The 16,359-nt window shown below is 40.0% G+C and overlaps 1 protein-coding gene across 2 annotated transcripts in view; it reads right to left on the reverse strand.

Moving 5' to 3' along the window:
• PTN (pleiotrophin) overlaps window positions 1–14,534 on the reverse strand; it is a 109,918-nt gene extending 95,384 nt beyond the window's left edge. Inside the window, exon 1 of one of the 2 annotated variants that reach the window (XM_023190092.3) lies at window positions 14,141–14,435. The gene's annotated coding sequence lies outside the window, so the exon portion shown is untranslated. Of the gene's footprint in view, window positions 1–14,140 lie in introns of both variants that reach the window. The other variant, XM_023190091.3, reaches the window with a different exon arrangement.
• Between the last annotated feature and the right edge of the window lie 1,825 nt (window positions 14,535–16,359).

Here is a 16,359-nt window from a genome sequence, read left to right on the forward strand (position 1 = left end):
GAGAAACAGACTGAGCGGTTCCTAGACACCCTCCTGCTTGTACTCCCAGCGGTCCCTTTCCTCAACGGAGGCATGTTGAAACACCATGCCAGGCAAACTGGTATTTGCGAAAACAATGGGAATGAAACAATCATATGCAATCAAGGAGGGTAATCTAATGGCAGCATTCTTTATCCAAAACACGGTAATCTCTTGATCATAAGGAGGTAGAAATAAATGACATAGTGTGAAGAAATATTCCTGGATACTGTCTAGAGAGAAGAAAGGAATCGTGAACCAAAATATCTTCAAGTACTCACTGGACCCTTGACATTGAATAGGGGAATGGAGGTAGACGAGTATGACATTTAAAAATTTTGTGGTTAGAAATATTTGGACTACACCCTCAGTTTTATTTTTTACTAGCTTTTGATCTTGGACAAGTTACTTCTGAGACACGGTTTTCTCATTTAGGAAGAAAAATAGCCTTTACCCCATAGGGCTGCTGGGAGCATTTAACCCAGCATTGAATGTAAAGGTCTAGTATTGAGCTACCCACTGTATAGAAAGCACTCAATAAGTAGTAGGTATTATGACAGTACTATTAATGCTGGTGAATTGTGCTCAGAAATTTAAAATGATGAGAAATAATAAGAACAGAAAGCAAGGTCTTCAGCTTCTATAACTAGCTGGTGATAAGGGAGCAAGTCTCCTTGCTCTTAGTAGTTCCTACGAACAACGTCTTAGAGGTGCTGGCAGGTCTTGATTTTGACTTATTGCCATGGGTCCTCAGAACACAGCAAGGGAAGTTAGGGACACATTGTCCAGGGTGAAGGTAGAGGACAAGGTATTCTTCAGACAACAGCAGAAGCTTGGCTCCAGGTACCTGAGCACTGATGACGGAACCATCCTCTAAGTACAAAGGACAGAGCAGAAGAAAAAAGCTGGAGATGCCAAAGAAAATGATTACTCATGTCACAATTTTGCACTAGGCCAGCCAGTTAATACTAATTCTTGCCAGAGTTTCTGGAGGTCCAGACATAGGACAGAGAGGAATAGAAACTAGTAAAAGGTTACTACAATTCTATGCAACAATAAGCACGGATTGAGTATTATATGCAACTGGCATATAGTGGGTACTCAATCATTTTCAGCAATATCCATATTCAATGCATATTCAGGAAGTGGTAAAGTAAAGGACCTAGACACAATTGTAGGAACAAACAATGGGGTTCAGCAACAAGAAACATAGCCAGTGAAACTCAAAATTAATATAGTGACTTCCTTTAAATATAAAAGACAGTGACGCAAGATTAGCAATTGAAGTAGCTTCTTATGGAAACCTCCAAATGAAAACAATGCCAGTCGGTCGGGTGTGGTGGCTCATACCTATAATCCCAGCACTTTGGGAGGCTGAGGAGGGTGGATCACCTGAGTTTAGGAGTTCGAGACCAGCCTAGCCAACATGGTGAAACTCCATCTCTACTAAAAATACAAAAATTACTCAGGTGGGGTAACATGCGCCTGTAATCCCAGCTCCGTGGGAGACTGAGGCAAGAGAATTGCTTGAACCCAGGAGGTGGAGGTTGCAGTGAGCTGAGATCACACCACTGCACTCCAGCCTGGGCAACACAGCAAGACCCTGTCTCCAAAAAAATGAAGAAGGAAGAGAAGAAGGAGAAGAGGAAGAGGAGGAGGAGGAGGAGGAGAAGGAGAAGGAGAAGGAGAAGGAGAAGGAGAAGGAGAAGAAGAGAAATACCCAACCTAAACTGTTTCTGAACTGAAACAGAATGTTGAACATCACACATTACAGCAAATAGCAATCAAGGCAGAAAACCAGTCCCCAAATCTAGAAGGCATGTGTGCAGCAAAGCCCTGGCTGAAGGAACCCTGATGTGCTCCAGCCCACAAAAAGCACATTTCAGTCTCCTGCTTTCATGATCTGCCACTAAAAGTGAGGAGGACATGAATGAAAACAATGTGTTAGAGGGTAGAAAGGTTTATGGAAGAGTTGGCTTCAGGGACCAGACTGTCTAACTCCAGACTCTGCACCCAAGATTCTTCAGGCCCTGTTTTGGGAAGGAACTCTTCATTAGAACAGCAGATATCGCTTTGTCTTGAAACACTCCCTCTGAGAAGAACAAGAAGAGGACCAGGTTTGCTCCACAGAGCTGGAATGATTCCATGGGACTTTTATGGCAAGATGCACCTGGAGCCGAACAGATGTGGAAAACAAAGAAGGCAAATTTACGCTAGAGCAATCTCCTTAGGATACACCATGACAGCCAGATGGGCCATAAGGGCCCTATGGCATGCTTAATACTTCCTTTTTAGTGGCAGAAGCCTCAGTGCTATCTGATAGAATTTTCTGTGAGGTCTGCAGTTCCTCTCTCCACGTACAGGGCTTCTATCTATGGAATTCTTGGATGTTTTCTCTAAAGCCTCAGTTCAAGTCCAATGCTGTTTCTTTTGTCTTATTGGTCTTGCTGCCTTTGATATAAAGGGCTTCCATTGAACATCTTGTGAAAGAATGTCACTGGATGAGACATCAGAAACCCACAGAGTCAGGCTGCTTTTAGGAAATGTGGATCTGTCTGTTTAGAGAGAAATTGGTAGAAATGCACATCTACCCACTTACTCCTGCTGAATTGCTTCTAGTCTGCTTCTCCAAACCACATTCACTTATGACAGCCTTGAAGCACATCTTTAAATCCCCAGATATCATGTATCAGAAGGCCAACTGTAATTCCCTAACCATCAGACTAAAGCCGCAATTTAAAAAGGCTAAAAAATCACTTCAGGCCAAAGTTGGTGGGAATCCCAATACTGGCACAGATACTAAACGCATTTGACTTTCACTCCTCCTCTGCGATCGGGAATGTGGTGGTCAAACCCAAATTTGATCTGACTCACTTTAAACTCAAGCCAATTGTTCACTAGTCATTCCAAATAATAACAGAGCAAATAACTCCCTGAAGGATGCCAAGCCCTGGAGCGACAACGCATCAAAGAGGTTTGCTGATCTTGCAGTTTACCCACCTGCAGTGCATCAGGCCCACTCCCTTGGGCCCCACAGCAACTCACAAGTTTCTCAGGCTCTTGAGAGGAGCTAAGGGGTTGGATCCAACCTGGGTGGGACCAGGCAGCTGTGTCTTCCCTGGGGGAGACTTTTACCCTTGGATATACGGAAGGGTCCTTTAGGGTAAGAAAGAAAGACAGTGTGTACTCAGCTTGACCTTTAATTGGTACACACTAAGTTCCCCAGGATTATTTGTTCCCATCTAAACAGCACATCCTTTGCAGGGATAAAGATTTGTATTTGTTTGTTTGCTTTATGAGATGTTTATTTGTTTGCATTTTTCCAGTGCTGGCTCTTTTATGAGCATTCATAACATTAATTTACTTAGCAGTTTTTATGATTCTAATTTACCCATATCAAGCTAAATAAATTGAATTTCCATCTTAATTGGCTCATTTGGTAGAATCAAGTGCACATGTTAACATGTGCATAGCTGTTAAGACATATTGTATGCATCAATAACACTGTTAAAAAGCAGGACACCCAATTATGCATCTAACTATTTTTAAAAGTTACATCGGAAAAACTGTAAAGATGTATCAGGGTGCTAACAGTGGAGACTATTTTAAGAATTATAAGTAAGTCTTCTTTTTTTATAAAATTTGAATATCTTATACCACGAACTTGTATTTTTGTAGAATGGGAAAAATAATGTGTTTCTTCAGGTACATTTGTGATTTCCTAATAAGCAACCTCATAACGGAAAAAAAATCTTTCATTATTTTTCACATGGTTAAAATTAATCAAACTTTTCACACATTTGACCTGCATTGAGCTATATTTGAGAGTCTGCATATTCCCAGAGACATTATTCAATAATGAAATGTATATTGTAAATAAGAAAAGATAATGGGAAGAAAGGCTTTATTTTATTGTTTCAAGATATAAGCATAGACACGAGTTAAAAGTAGCCTCATAAACTACCCGTTTCTCTCCTCGAGCAGCTTCAGGCTTGCTCATTTGAATCCCTTGAAACATATCTAAAGAAATACATTGCACAGAGAGGGGCAATTTGTTTTTGTAATAAATATTTTTTGAGGAGCTGACTGGACCCTTGAAATCAGGTTCTTTCAAGATGCAAGATATGTTTTTTAAGTCAATGATCTGATGTTCGTAAGCTCACAAATGAGGATCACCATATGTTAAAACCTTAGAGATGATTCTGCTACTGGGTACAATGATCCCATGGCTATGTCTTGAAAAAAGCCATATTCACATCAAATAGGAAAGCCGTGATGAAAACACTGTTCTAAAGTTTTGTGTGGCTTCTGCTACAGTTTGGATGTTTGTCCCCACCAAACCTTATGAGGATATTTGATTTCCCAATGTTGGAGGTGATGCCAGATGGGAAGAGTTTGGGTCATGGGAGTGGATTCCCTCATGAGTAGATTAATGCCCTCCCTGGTGGGGTTTGGGAGGGGGTGAATGAGTTCCCACTCTTAGTTCCCCTGGGAGCTGATTGTTAAAAAACAGTCTGGTACCTTCCTGTCTTTCTTGCTTCCTCTCTTTCTGTGTGATGCCTGCTCCCATTCCCCTTCTACCTGAGTGGATGCCATCTGAGGCCTTCACTAGATGCCCAATCTGGAAACTTTCAGCCAGCAGAATCATAAGCCAAATAAACCTTTTTTCTTTATGCATAACCCAGCCTCAGGTATTTCTTTATAGCAACAGAAAACAGACTAAGATAGCTTCTATTTGTTTTAGCCTGAGTGAGGATTTTCTCTGTTACCTAAGACTGTTACCACAATATGCTCCTTATTAATTAAATCTGGACTCCGAAGCAAAAAGCCCTGGTTCTTTCTCTGGGCAGCCCAATGTCTTCAAGGAAGTCACAAAGATGGATGATTCCTGGTCTAGTTCCATTATGGTATGGAAGGAAAGAGTCTAATGCAGTTATAGAAGTTAAAATGTGAAAGAAGGGAAGACTCTAACACTAAGTCAACATATTACATATATCTTTTTCATATTAAGAATGAAATTTTCTAAACACTTTTCATTAGCTTTTAAAGCAAATGAAGAAGGCAACATTTGGATCACTGACACCCTCTCAGAGAGAGACCCCAGCAGAAGCACTGGGAAGGAGGCCCAAGTGCAACATCTGGCCAGGGTCTTTTTATGCTTAAGGGAACTTCAGTGAAGTCAATAGCAAATCAGGTGGTGTCTGCAATTTTCTTTCATAAATAATCATACATTGTAAATATTATTTGGTCAAAGATATAAGTTTTAGAAGATTTTGCATATAGCAAGAAGCATTACTGACAATGATCCTCATCGTTTTTATTAAGCTATGGACATCGTGACTGGAGAGTTCTGATTTGTCTCCTGTTCCCTCAAGTTTGTTGAATTAAACTGTTGTGGCTTGCTACTCAAAGAGAGGTCGCCAAGCCAGCAGCACTGCAGTCACCTGGGAACTTGGTAGAAAAGCAGACTCTGAGATTTCACTGGAGAAGTCTACTGAATTTTGGCAAGAACCCTGGGTGACTGGTAAGCACATGAAAGTTTGAGAAGCACAATTATCCTGCTATCATGTAAATGAACTGCTGCTAGCCAATTACTAAGGGTTATATTTAGTGAGAATAACCAATTCAGAAAAAGTGACAAGTAGCTTCTAAGACACTTCGGAAGGAACTATAACATGATCTGAAGTAAAAGAAAGCATGCCTGTTTCAGTTTAGCCTCATTTAAGATGTCTTCCTGCTTTTTTTTTTTAGTATGACTCATTTCTTTTTCTTCATTCCTGTCACACATCTTACCTCCTCCTCACTTTGTCAGTCAAACTTACCTTCAGGCATCTGAGGCAATCTCTGGGTGTCCTGAGAAAATGACAATGACAACAGCAGGATTGGGGAACCAGAAAGGCAGAACTTGCCCCACTGACTTTATTAAGTTCAGTTCATGTTCAGTATAATAATTTGGAGCTTATAGACGTTACATCGTGACCATCGACCTTTACCACCAACCTATGAGGTTGGCAAAACAAGTAACATCATCATCATTTCTCACTTACAGCTAAAAAACCTAAGATTCCAGGAGATTCAGTAACACATTCAACAGCCCATGGTTCCTGACTCCAAACCTTAACTCCTTCCCTGGACTGAAGCCTCTATCAGCAGGGGTCAGAGAGAATGTGGTTATGAGCATCACTAAGGTCAGCAATAAGATGCCTTTCTCTTGGATTGGGAGTCTCCTGTATGCAAAATGCTCTCCTAGACCTTATGGGAAAGCATAAGGTCAAAGAGTCTGTATTGGAGACTTTGCCTGCCCAACCCCCAGGCCTTGAGCATGATCACATGCTCCATGCTCCATATGCTTCCTTCCAGAAGAAAGGATTTTCAATCTGCATTTAGAAAGAAGGAAGAAAATGCTATGAGCATGTGGATTGGCGAGACCTTTCAAGAAGCATGGAATTCCACCTAGGATTTTGCTTGTATCTTTGTTGCAGATGCCAAGTGGGCATGAGAAAGAAAAGCAATTCAGGAGGGGGAAGAAGTGAGAACTTGCATCTGGTGCTGCTTCACCATGATCATCATTTTCACCTTCCTGCTCAAACACTCCCAGCAATCAGACTGTACGTTCAGTACTTCATATTGATTTTCTCCATTACTACTTAGACGTCAGTCCTAGAAGGTAAGTATGTGTTCCCATGTTAGAGATAAAAACATTGAAATAAGGAAGACCACAATATTTGCTCATGGTCACAGAGATACTAAGAAGTGTAGTACTTTATATCTCAATATTTTGGATCTTGTAGCTCAAATATTGAGCCACCAAGGCTACCGTTTCTTCTTTTTTTTTTTTTTTTTGAGATGGAGTCTCGCTCTGTTGCCCAAGCTGGAGTGCAATGGCACGATCTCGACTGACTGCAAGCTCTGCCTCCCGGGTTCATGCCATTCTCCTGCCTCAGCCTCCCAAGTAGCTGGGACTACAGGCCACCACGCCCATCTAATTTTTTTTTTTTTTGTATTTTTTAGTAGAGATGGGGTTTCACCGTGTTAGCCAGGATGGTCTTGATCTCCTGACCCCGTGATCCACCCGCCTCAGCCTCCCAAAGTGCTGGGATTACAGGCATGAGCCAATGCGCCCGGCCAAGGCTACCTTTTCTAATGTATCATCTGTATCCACATGCCCTGTCATATGTCCAGGCTTCTTGATTCCACCTCTTAAATCAGAACCACTGAAGATGGGCTCCAGGCAGTTGGCACCTACACATGACCCTAGTTAATCTGATAAACATTGAAGACAGGCAACTGCTTCTGTAGGTTATTTGACCTCTAACTGTACATACATTGGACTTGGGGTTTGACATGAGAGACAAATGGGAGATATAATCAATTTATTAGCCTAAGAAAGATGGCATTATATTACCGAGGAATAAACTCAAACCAGGAATTTTAAGACTTTTGTTTTCATATCTGTATGTCATTGAATGTGGCCCCCTTAAGTTCTCTAAGCCTGCATTTCTGTATCAATTTTTTAAAAATCCCACTCAGTCTACCTGAGTAGAGTCACAAAAATATGACGAAAAAATAAATGTGAAACATTCTGAGAAAAAGACCTTATAGCTACATAGAAGTTACAATGAAAATGACCCAGCCATCCCACTACTGGGTATATACCCAAAGGATTATAAATTATTCTACTACAAAGACACATGCACATGTATGTTTATTGCGGCACTATTCACAATAGCAAAGACTTGGAATCAACCCAAATGTCCATCAGTGACAGATTGAATTAAGAAAATGTGGCACATATACACCATGGAATACTATGCAGCCATAAAAAAGGATGAGTTTGCGTCCTTTGTAGGGACATGGATGCAGCTGGAAACCATCATTCTTAGCAAACTATCACAAGAAGAGAAAACCAAACACCACATGTTCTCACTCATAGGTGGGAACTGAACAATGAGTTCACTTGGACTCGGGAAGGGGAACATCACACAATGGGGCCTATCATGGGGAGGGGGGAGGGGGGAGGGATTGCATTGGGGAGTTATACCTGATATAAATGATGAATTGATGGGTGCTGACGAGTTGATGGGTGCAGCACACCAACATGGCACAAGTATACATATGTAACAAACCTGCACGTTATGCACATGTACCCTAGAACTTAAAGTATAATATATATATATATATATATAAAAGAAAAGAAAATAATGCTTCAAATGACTAGCTTTGTCACTTTGAATAAACGGCTTGTTAAAGAAGAGGTAAGTAAGGTTTTCTGCATTCTGGAGGTAGTCTTGAATCAGCAACTATGAAAAGTTTAAAATTATCAAGGTGAAATATGATTAGGAAGACACTCTAGAGAACTGGCAAGTCTATATGACATTTGGAATGAAGAGAGTGAAGGAAAGAGAGTGGGAGAAGTTTCTGGAAGTTCAAAGTTGAGCATGGGAATGCTTGGGGCTAAACAGGAAACTGGCACCAGGTTGTTTGGTAAGGCGAGGGGATTAGCATAGAACACAGACGGTCAAGGTGGGTGGAACAACACGGGCAAAGAGAATGAATGGCATTTAGAGCTGCCTATTTATTTTCTCGCTCATTTGCCATCCTCAATGGTTCTATGCTAAATATGCTAGGGTTCTTGAGAGAATGAGAGACAGCCTCTGCCTTAATGGGGTACATAGGTTGGATGGGGCGGGGCTGGTGTCAAATGGTGAGAAAGGAGGAGCTGAAGTCACTGTAAGGGGTGATGAGGAGACTTTGAAGAAAAGAGAAGGGGAGAAATACAGCTCCACCTAGAGGGCCATTTGCCTTGGAAAACCTTTGGTGCCTTCAATTTCTGACTCAAGATTTCATCCAAATTCCACAGCTGAAGTACAAGGATTTGCCTTCTTTTCCTTCATGTATATGTTTTCATTAAAGGACACTCTTCTCGTCTGGTATAAATTTTCCTGAAAAGGACGTCTACAGTGAGTGCCATGCCTTAAAAATTGTATTGATTCTAAATAAAACTCAGTCTGAATTCTTAAGATGTCACTTCCAATAATTTGTTTCTGCTACATTATGTGGCAAATGTGAAATGAAAACATGAAGGAATTAGGAGTTCAATTTCTCTTCCAGAATAAACAGCATTAAAGGAATTAACAGACATAATGCTTTTGAAATAGATGTTGGGCACCATTTAGCCTTTTGTGAGCTCCACTTTCCTTTTTCTCATAAAAATGTGATCCCTTTGTCATTGGGACTGCTTAGGGCAACAGTTGTACATATCTTATTCTAACTTGTGTTGTAGTAATTAGTGTTTTAACATTCTTACATATATATTGAGTAGATCATTAGCTGCTTGAAGACATATTTATTTGTCCTGTGTCCCTCACCATACCACCTACCATATAGTACGGCAGTCACTATCCATAAAAGTCTGGTAGGGATAAAAATAAAATAACAAGAAGTCCTTTACTTCAATCTCCTCCTCCAAATAGAATTGTGCCCGAATGATTTCCTTCAGTATTCATTGAAAAAATATTAAAAATGTGAGTCTAGAGCTCATTAGAGAGAATCTTCCTTCAATTCTCTTCAGATTTGAGAATTTTCCTTGTGAAAGAGTTAAAGCTCAAAGAATAGTTGTGACAATACTGAAGCATTTGGAGAGGAGAGAGGAAGGCGGGGAACTGAAATATTTGGAAATAAACGTACACATTTGGAAGATGAGGGGAAAAAAAGCAAAACAAAATGTGAAAAAAGGAGTGCCCAAAGAAATGAGGAAAACATTAAGATAATAACATATCAAGGAGGTTACAGTATGAGATAATCACAAAAGGTTGGGGTTAGCAACCTGTGACTTTTAAAGCATCTTTTCCAGAGATGGGTGAGGGTATAATGGATTTTAATTGAGATCTCCTTTAAATACATTTCTAATAAAGAATTTCACAAGTTCACACCACTTACCAAACACAAAGTATTAGATATTGTAGAACCATAGAGACAGACACCATGTGCTATTTCTTAAACATGCTACATTGTCTAGCACAATGTAGTATTAGGCATCCAACATACATACAATAAATATTGTTAAACTGGCTGGCCATAGGAGCAAGAAAAATTGTATTGTTGGAGTAGGACCCCAAGAGGATGTGATGGAGATGAGTAAATCTAGCTGCACCACTACATTGATACTGGGAAGCTGAGAAGAGAATGAGGTCAACACATTGCAGTGATGAAAATGTTGGCTGACCCTTAGCCAGGGTCTTGAGTCAAAAAAGAAAAGGGAAAAATACCACTGAGTCAGTAGAGAGGGCATTGGTGTTGAAAACACCAGCTAGGAAGGTCCAAGTTTCCAAGAATGCCAACATATGGGCAGACATTCCTGGTACATCTGTACATAGAGAAATGTATACCATTATAGCAAGAGGGAATTGGGCAAGACATTCTGGGACCTGTTGGGTGGGAAATAGTGGCAACAGAATTAATAGAGAAATGAGAGAAAGGAGGAGAAATAGGTAAACATAAAAGCAGGAAGAAAAGGGAGCAAAGGGTTAGAGACCCAGAATGCTATTTGTGTTTTAAAATGATGTTTTGGCTTTTGCTAAGAGCAATTCTTAGAATTAAGAACCCAATTATCAGTTACTATGACTCACTTCTTTCAAGATTAATATACAGAAATTGATTTTTTGTTACACCATGTGTGAAGTTAAAAAAAATATAAGAATTCCATTTTTAGAAAACTGGATATGATGTTTTTTCTATTTGAGATATCACTTTATCTAAACCACTATGAAAAAAAATGGTTCAATAAATAAAGCCTAGAAAAATGAATTAAATTTTATTTCTAAAAATATCTCAAACATGAAGGAGTAATTGTATTCCTTGTCCACTCTGAAGAAATAGGGATTTGTGGTGAATGTGATCTACATAATTAAGTCCACAATATTACCATGTTTACAAAACCCTCTGATAATGTTTCAGCATAGCTACCCTTTTAAGCTACTGTTTTAATCTCTTATTTAGTAAATGCCAAAATAGAAAAAAAAAGAGGCTTGTCATATTTTACAATCTAGAAATATTTTAATGACACCATGAAAACTCTGCCGCACACTAGACTGGCTTGAACTGGATGGAAAAATTGCCCAGTGGGTGGAAACTTGAATTGTCCATAAACATCAGAAGGAAAGACAACTTTCCATGAGGCCATGGCCCAAATTCCACTTAAGCCAATTGACTCCGGATGGAAAAAAGCAAGCCTAGCTCATAAAAAGAAGGTTCATATCTGAGTATCATTTTACCTCCCCTCCCACAGCAGTGACATGACCTTGTGCCAGAAGGAGACAAAATCTCTTCGATTATTCCTTTAGGAAAGAAACCAGAGGAAAAAACATTCCTCATCCTTGTGAAGAAGCCCAACTCAACATCACTAGCAAAGCCATGGAACAAACGCCATTGGAGGGCTACCACTCAGCCTCATGCTCCAGAGAAAAGCACATCTCAAACTGGGCCGAGTTGCACTCAGGTGTGGAGGATGTTTGCACTCATCACATTGGGTGGTTTCAGTCTGGACACCTCCTTCCGGAGAGAAGTCAAGAACAACTCCCCATATCATTATGCTGCCATATTAAAAAGGCATAATTGTTTAGAGAACTGGAATTTGTATTCTGAATTCTGACTTCAGGCCTTCAATCTATTGTTAATTTATCACACCATTTTCAATGAGCCAGGTAAACTCAGTTTTGTGGGAAAGTTTTGAATAGTAATTAAAAACACCACATCACAATGGGAAGATGATCAGAATTCATGTGAGAATGCCATGTAAGTAAGAAAGCAAAAATATCTTCAAAGGAAAAATAATATATTTGAAGTTAAAATATTTGATATCTAAATTGATTTTATTTAAAAAAAATGATTCAGCTATCTGGGGATCTTATTTCTCTCTGTTGTTTTCAACGACTAGGTTTTATGAAATTTTAAACCAGGCCCTTGACTTGACTGAAATTTTAAAAAAATGAAAATGTTCATTAAAAAGAAATGTAGATCTTGTTATGTGTTGCTATATGTGAAGCCCAAATAAGGCACGTGGAAAATATCAATAAATTAATAAGTTTATTATTCCAAATCTCATGATCTCATGGAAAGAGGTCTAAAAAAACAGAGAATTATATATAATACATATAATACATTAGACTATAAGTATAGTTAGGTATACCTTATTACTCTAATTCTCTACAATATCTCATTTAAAGTCAGATAATTAAAAAGTTATGTATTTAATAGTGCTTTTATTTATCTCAAGCTCTAGCTTTGAGAACATAATGCATTTGTATCCAGAAGCAAACAGCTGGAACACAGCACCTAATGCTGTTATATGTGACTTCGGGTGGGAGTTCCTTATAGTGGCTTTTCACTAAATGCAGAAAAAGATGTCCTAAAGGGAACCAGTGATCAGTGGCAGAAAAAAGATCACCTTCTACGTATTTAAAGTACAATTAGAGAACTTAAGGCCCATGTTTCTTAAAACACAAAAGAATGGTATTAGAGTTTTTTTTTAAAAAATACTACAAGTTTTAAAAATCTCACCTTCTAATTTAAATGAAAGAGTACAAATATTGCCTGTCTGAAATAACTCAGGTCCCAAAGGAAGAAAAAAATTCAAATTTCCTCTGAATTTAACTGGACTATATTTTTTAAAAGACTTGGCCTTTAAAGTGCATAATTTACTTAAAAAGAAACATAATGAAGATGGAAAACATAGCTTTATTTTCTGCGTTGGGAGACTTCTGTTTTGTTTCACTGTCATTACCTTTTAATATTCCTACATATCAACGCATTCCCAGATAATTAAGGGGCTAACATGGGCCCTGCTGTTTCATCAATTCCACATTTGCCTAAGATCATAAAATTGCTTCATTATGTTATTAGTTCAAAAGTTCTTTTTGGTAATTCCTGAATCTCCTCCCATACCCCTCTCTCCAGCACACACACACACACACACACACACACACACACACACACACGCACATGCACACATCACCCCTTTCTCAAGCTGCTAAAGCAAAATGCCTGATAACTCTTAACTTGAGAGATGCTCAAGGACTGGAGCTTTAATGTTCTCTCCTCTTAGGACCCCTACCCTTCCTATTTTCTGAATGTGTCCCCAAACTTACAAAGCAGCTCTTAACAAATACAAGGGTGAGTTAACACTAGAGTGTATATAAACTGCATGTGTGTGTTCCTGTGTGTGTGTTGTGTTGTGTTATGTCATGGAGAAAGGGGTGTGTGCGTGTATGGAGAGGAGAGAGAAGGCTTCACTTTACATCTATTAAGTAAGAAAGGAGTTGAATATATTCCTCTCAAAAAATATTTTCTTAACTTATTAGAAACAACAACTCAGAAACTCTAAAAATCTAGTAAATTAGGAGCAAATATATCCTAAATTTATGTGGGTCAAATTAAAAGTTTAAGGGGTCTATGTACAGGGCAGTTCTTTAAATTTGCATTCAAACGAGAGACGGGACTTCAGGTGTGTCTTCCAAACTTCGGATCTAACCATTTCTGGAACCATTCCTGGGCTGTCAGGTGGGAAGACGGGTGCCAGTAGTTCTGTGAGAGACGTTCCATGTCAGCTAGCACTGGGAGGAACAAACCCCCACAGCTTACCTAGAAATGCCAGCTAAGAGTCATGGGCTGGCGGGCCCTGGGGCAATCAGAGAATCAGAGAGAGGTTGGGAAAATGAGAGCTGCTTGTTCAGGCCGCCGTACTTTCTCTCCAACTACCCAGCCAGAGACACACCTACCAAAGCTCCAGGTTTTACAAAAAGCAAAGATGCACTCTCCAGCCCACCCTGGCTTGCTCTCCAGCTGGTAGCTGGAACACGGTCCAAATGCATGCTTAACATCACAAAAACTTCCTTCCTTTCACTTACCTAAGCACACCCTAACTAACCTAACCTGAAACCCCCAAAATATGCCTCCCTTGGCCTCTGGAGCAAGTCAGTTTTGAAAGCAGTCCTATCAGCAAAGACACCAGGCAGCCTCTCTCACTCCTACCACCATCACCTGCTGGTACCCAGAAAAGTGGCACAGGGTGAAGGCAAATTCGATCGAAGAGCCCTCCGAGAAATCGCACATTCCTCTCACTTACTTTGAGTTGCAAACGTCCCCTCTGGCGTTCAGTCTGCCTTTGTTGCAAGGGGCGAGGTTGCTAAGGCTGAGTCCAGGTACCCGGCTTGCTGCAGCTCCTGCTTGGTCTGCCGCTGCTCTCCCCGCCTTCTGGACGGATGACTCACTGGTCTCTTTCTTCCCCTCTCTCCACTTTGGATTTTCCTCTGCTCTGGGGCTCTCTTGGCGGGATTTTTGGACTGGAAGGCGGGGAACCTGATCCTGCCTTTGACTCAATTACGCCCTGACAGGGAGGGAACGGAAGGGAAATGGAGAATGGGAGGGATGAGAGGAGCGGGCCAGGAGGACGCAGGCTGGGCGAGGGAGGGAGAGCGCTTTGCACTCGAGAGCTGATTGGGAAGCTTATTAAAAGCAGAATACTCCAGGGGCAGTCTCTCCCCGCGGAGCAAGAAAGAAAACGGATTTGAACCAAGAGGCCATGAGATGGTACCTTATTTTGTTTCTAGCAGAGACCAAACAAAACATTTCTTTTCCAAACTCCATCCATGATCTATTCTTCAGATGAGTGCAAAGCCACTTTGCCAATTAGGATATTTTAAATGGACAATTGATGGCATTTTAGGTTACAGTTTTGGCCCCCTACAATCCTTTAATGATATTCAGGATGAAAAAGCACTCTCTTCAAACCAGCCTCTTCTTCCACCCACGAAAGCCCTCCCTATACACACAGGCAGTTACCCAGCTGTCAGTCACATCTCACCTGCAAAGCACAAAATGTACAAAGTACTTTTCCTCAATTGTCACAAAGAGTGACAGACGTCTGAAAGTTCCCAATTAAGTGCTACTTACCTTTAGGGAGAGCGCTTTCCTTTTTTGGTTTCCTTGGCGCCTTTAGCAACCTATTCAGTAACATGCCTTTGACACCCAAGAATTTAGAGGATTCGTCAACGTAGCTCAAACTCTGAGGTCTGTAAAACTTGGGAGGCTGGGCTTTGCATCTCTCTGGAATTTTCATGTCATTCAATTGAGGAAAGATGCTAAGGCAATGCATAGGTAAATATTTATGATATAGATGAGATAAAAGTGTTGTGTGAAAGGATTAAGACGTATTACACAAATTCACCCAAACATTTTCAAAATGTAAATTTCAAGATTTTCTGCCACTTATCAGCTTTTCCTGCTCCTTGGCTAGTTCCTTTTACCTACTTTTACGGCTCAGCTTATCATTTGATGGTGTCCATCCCAAATTGCTTGTAAAATAGACTGGCATTTTTCATAGTTCTGAGGTTACATCCCTTCATTTCAATTTGACAAGTATTTATTAAGCAACGTATTTACTTAGAAGTATCCTTAAACCCCCAAACTAGCAGCGTTGTCTTGTGGCAAGTAGTTTTTAGGGACTTGGGGCTCTTATGTTGACTGCTACCTGTAGAAATGTCCCTTGGAGAAGTTAGCTGGAACCAAAGAGGTGGCTCTACAAACTCAATCAAGCAGTCAATCAAGCTTTTCAAAAGGAACAGCATCAGAGATGCACTTACACACGTACAGTTTATCCCCCTTCCCAAAACATTCGTACACATACCACATACAATTCTCAAATGAAATAACTAAATAAGGAAGCTGTGTTCCTTTCTTCTATACACAGGCTTCAGGTTACCTATTTTCCTTTTGTGATTCCACTTCAGTATGAAGAAAGCATTGTTTGTTTTAATCGGATTTCACCTGTATAAAGTGTGGAGGAATGCACATTGTCATTTTTATTAGTATTTTGCCCAGTCCCTTTACAGAAAAAGATGTCTCAGCATTCTATTAACACTCCACAGGGGCAAAGTTTCTAAGGCATTGAACAAAGAGCTATCCATTTTCTTTCTGTTCTTCAGCTTTATTTTAACATACACAAATGTAACATGCAGCTAGCTACCAGTTAGGTGAACAATGCTGGCTTGATTGAGGTGCTCTCTATAGGGTTGATAAAGTATTCAGGAGATTCCTATGATTTCTACTCAATTACATATGTTATATCAAAAATATCACCCTTTATTCAGATAGGTATATACTAAAATTGCATACATCAGTGATTATCAATTGGCAGCAATTTTGCCCTCCAGGAAAAGTGAATAATGTCTGGAGATAGTCTTGGTTGTCACAAATTGGGGGAAGAGGTTGCTCTGGCATCTAGTGGGTAGAAGCTGGGGATGCTGTTAAACATCATACAATGCATAGTTAAACATCATACAATGC

This window comes from Piliocolobus tephrosceles, chromosome 8 (genome assembly GCF_002776525.5).
Source record: "Piliocolobus tephrosceles isolate RC106 chromosome 8, ASM277652v3, whole genome shotgun sequence".
NCBI lineage: Eukaryota > Metazoa > Chordata > Mammalia > Primates > Cercopithecidae > Piliocolobus > Piliocolobus tephrosceles.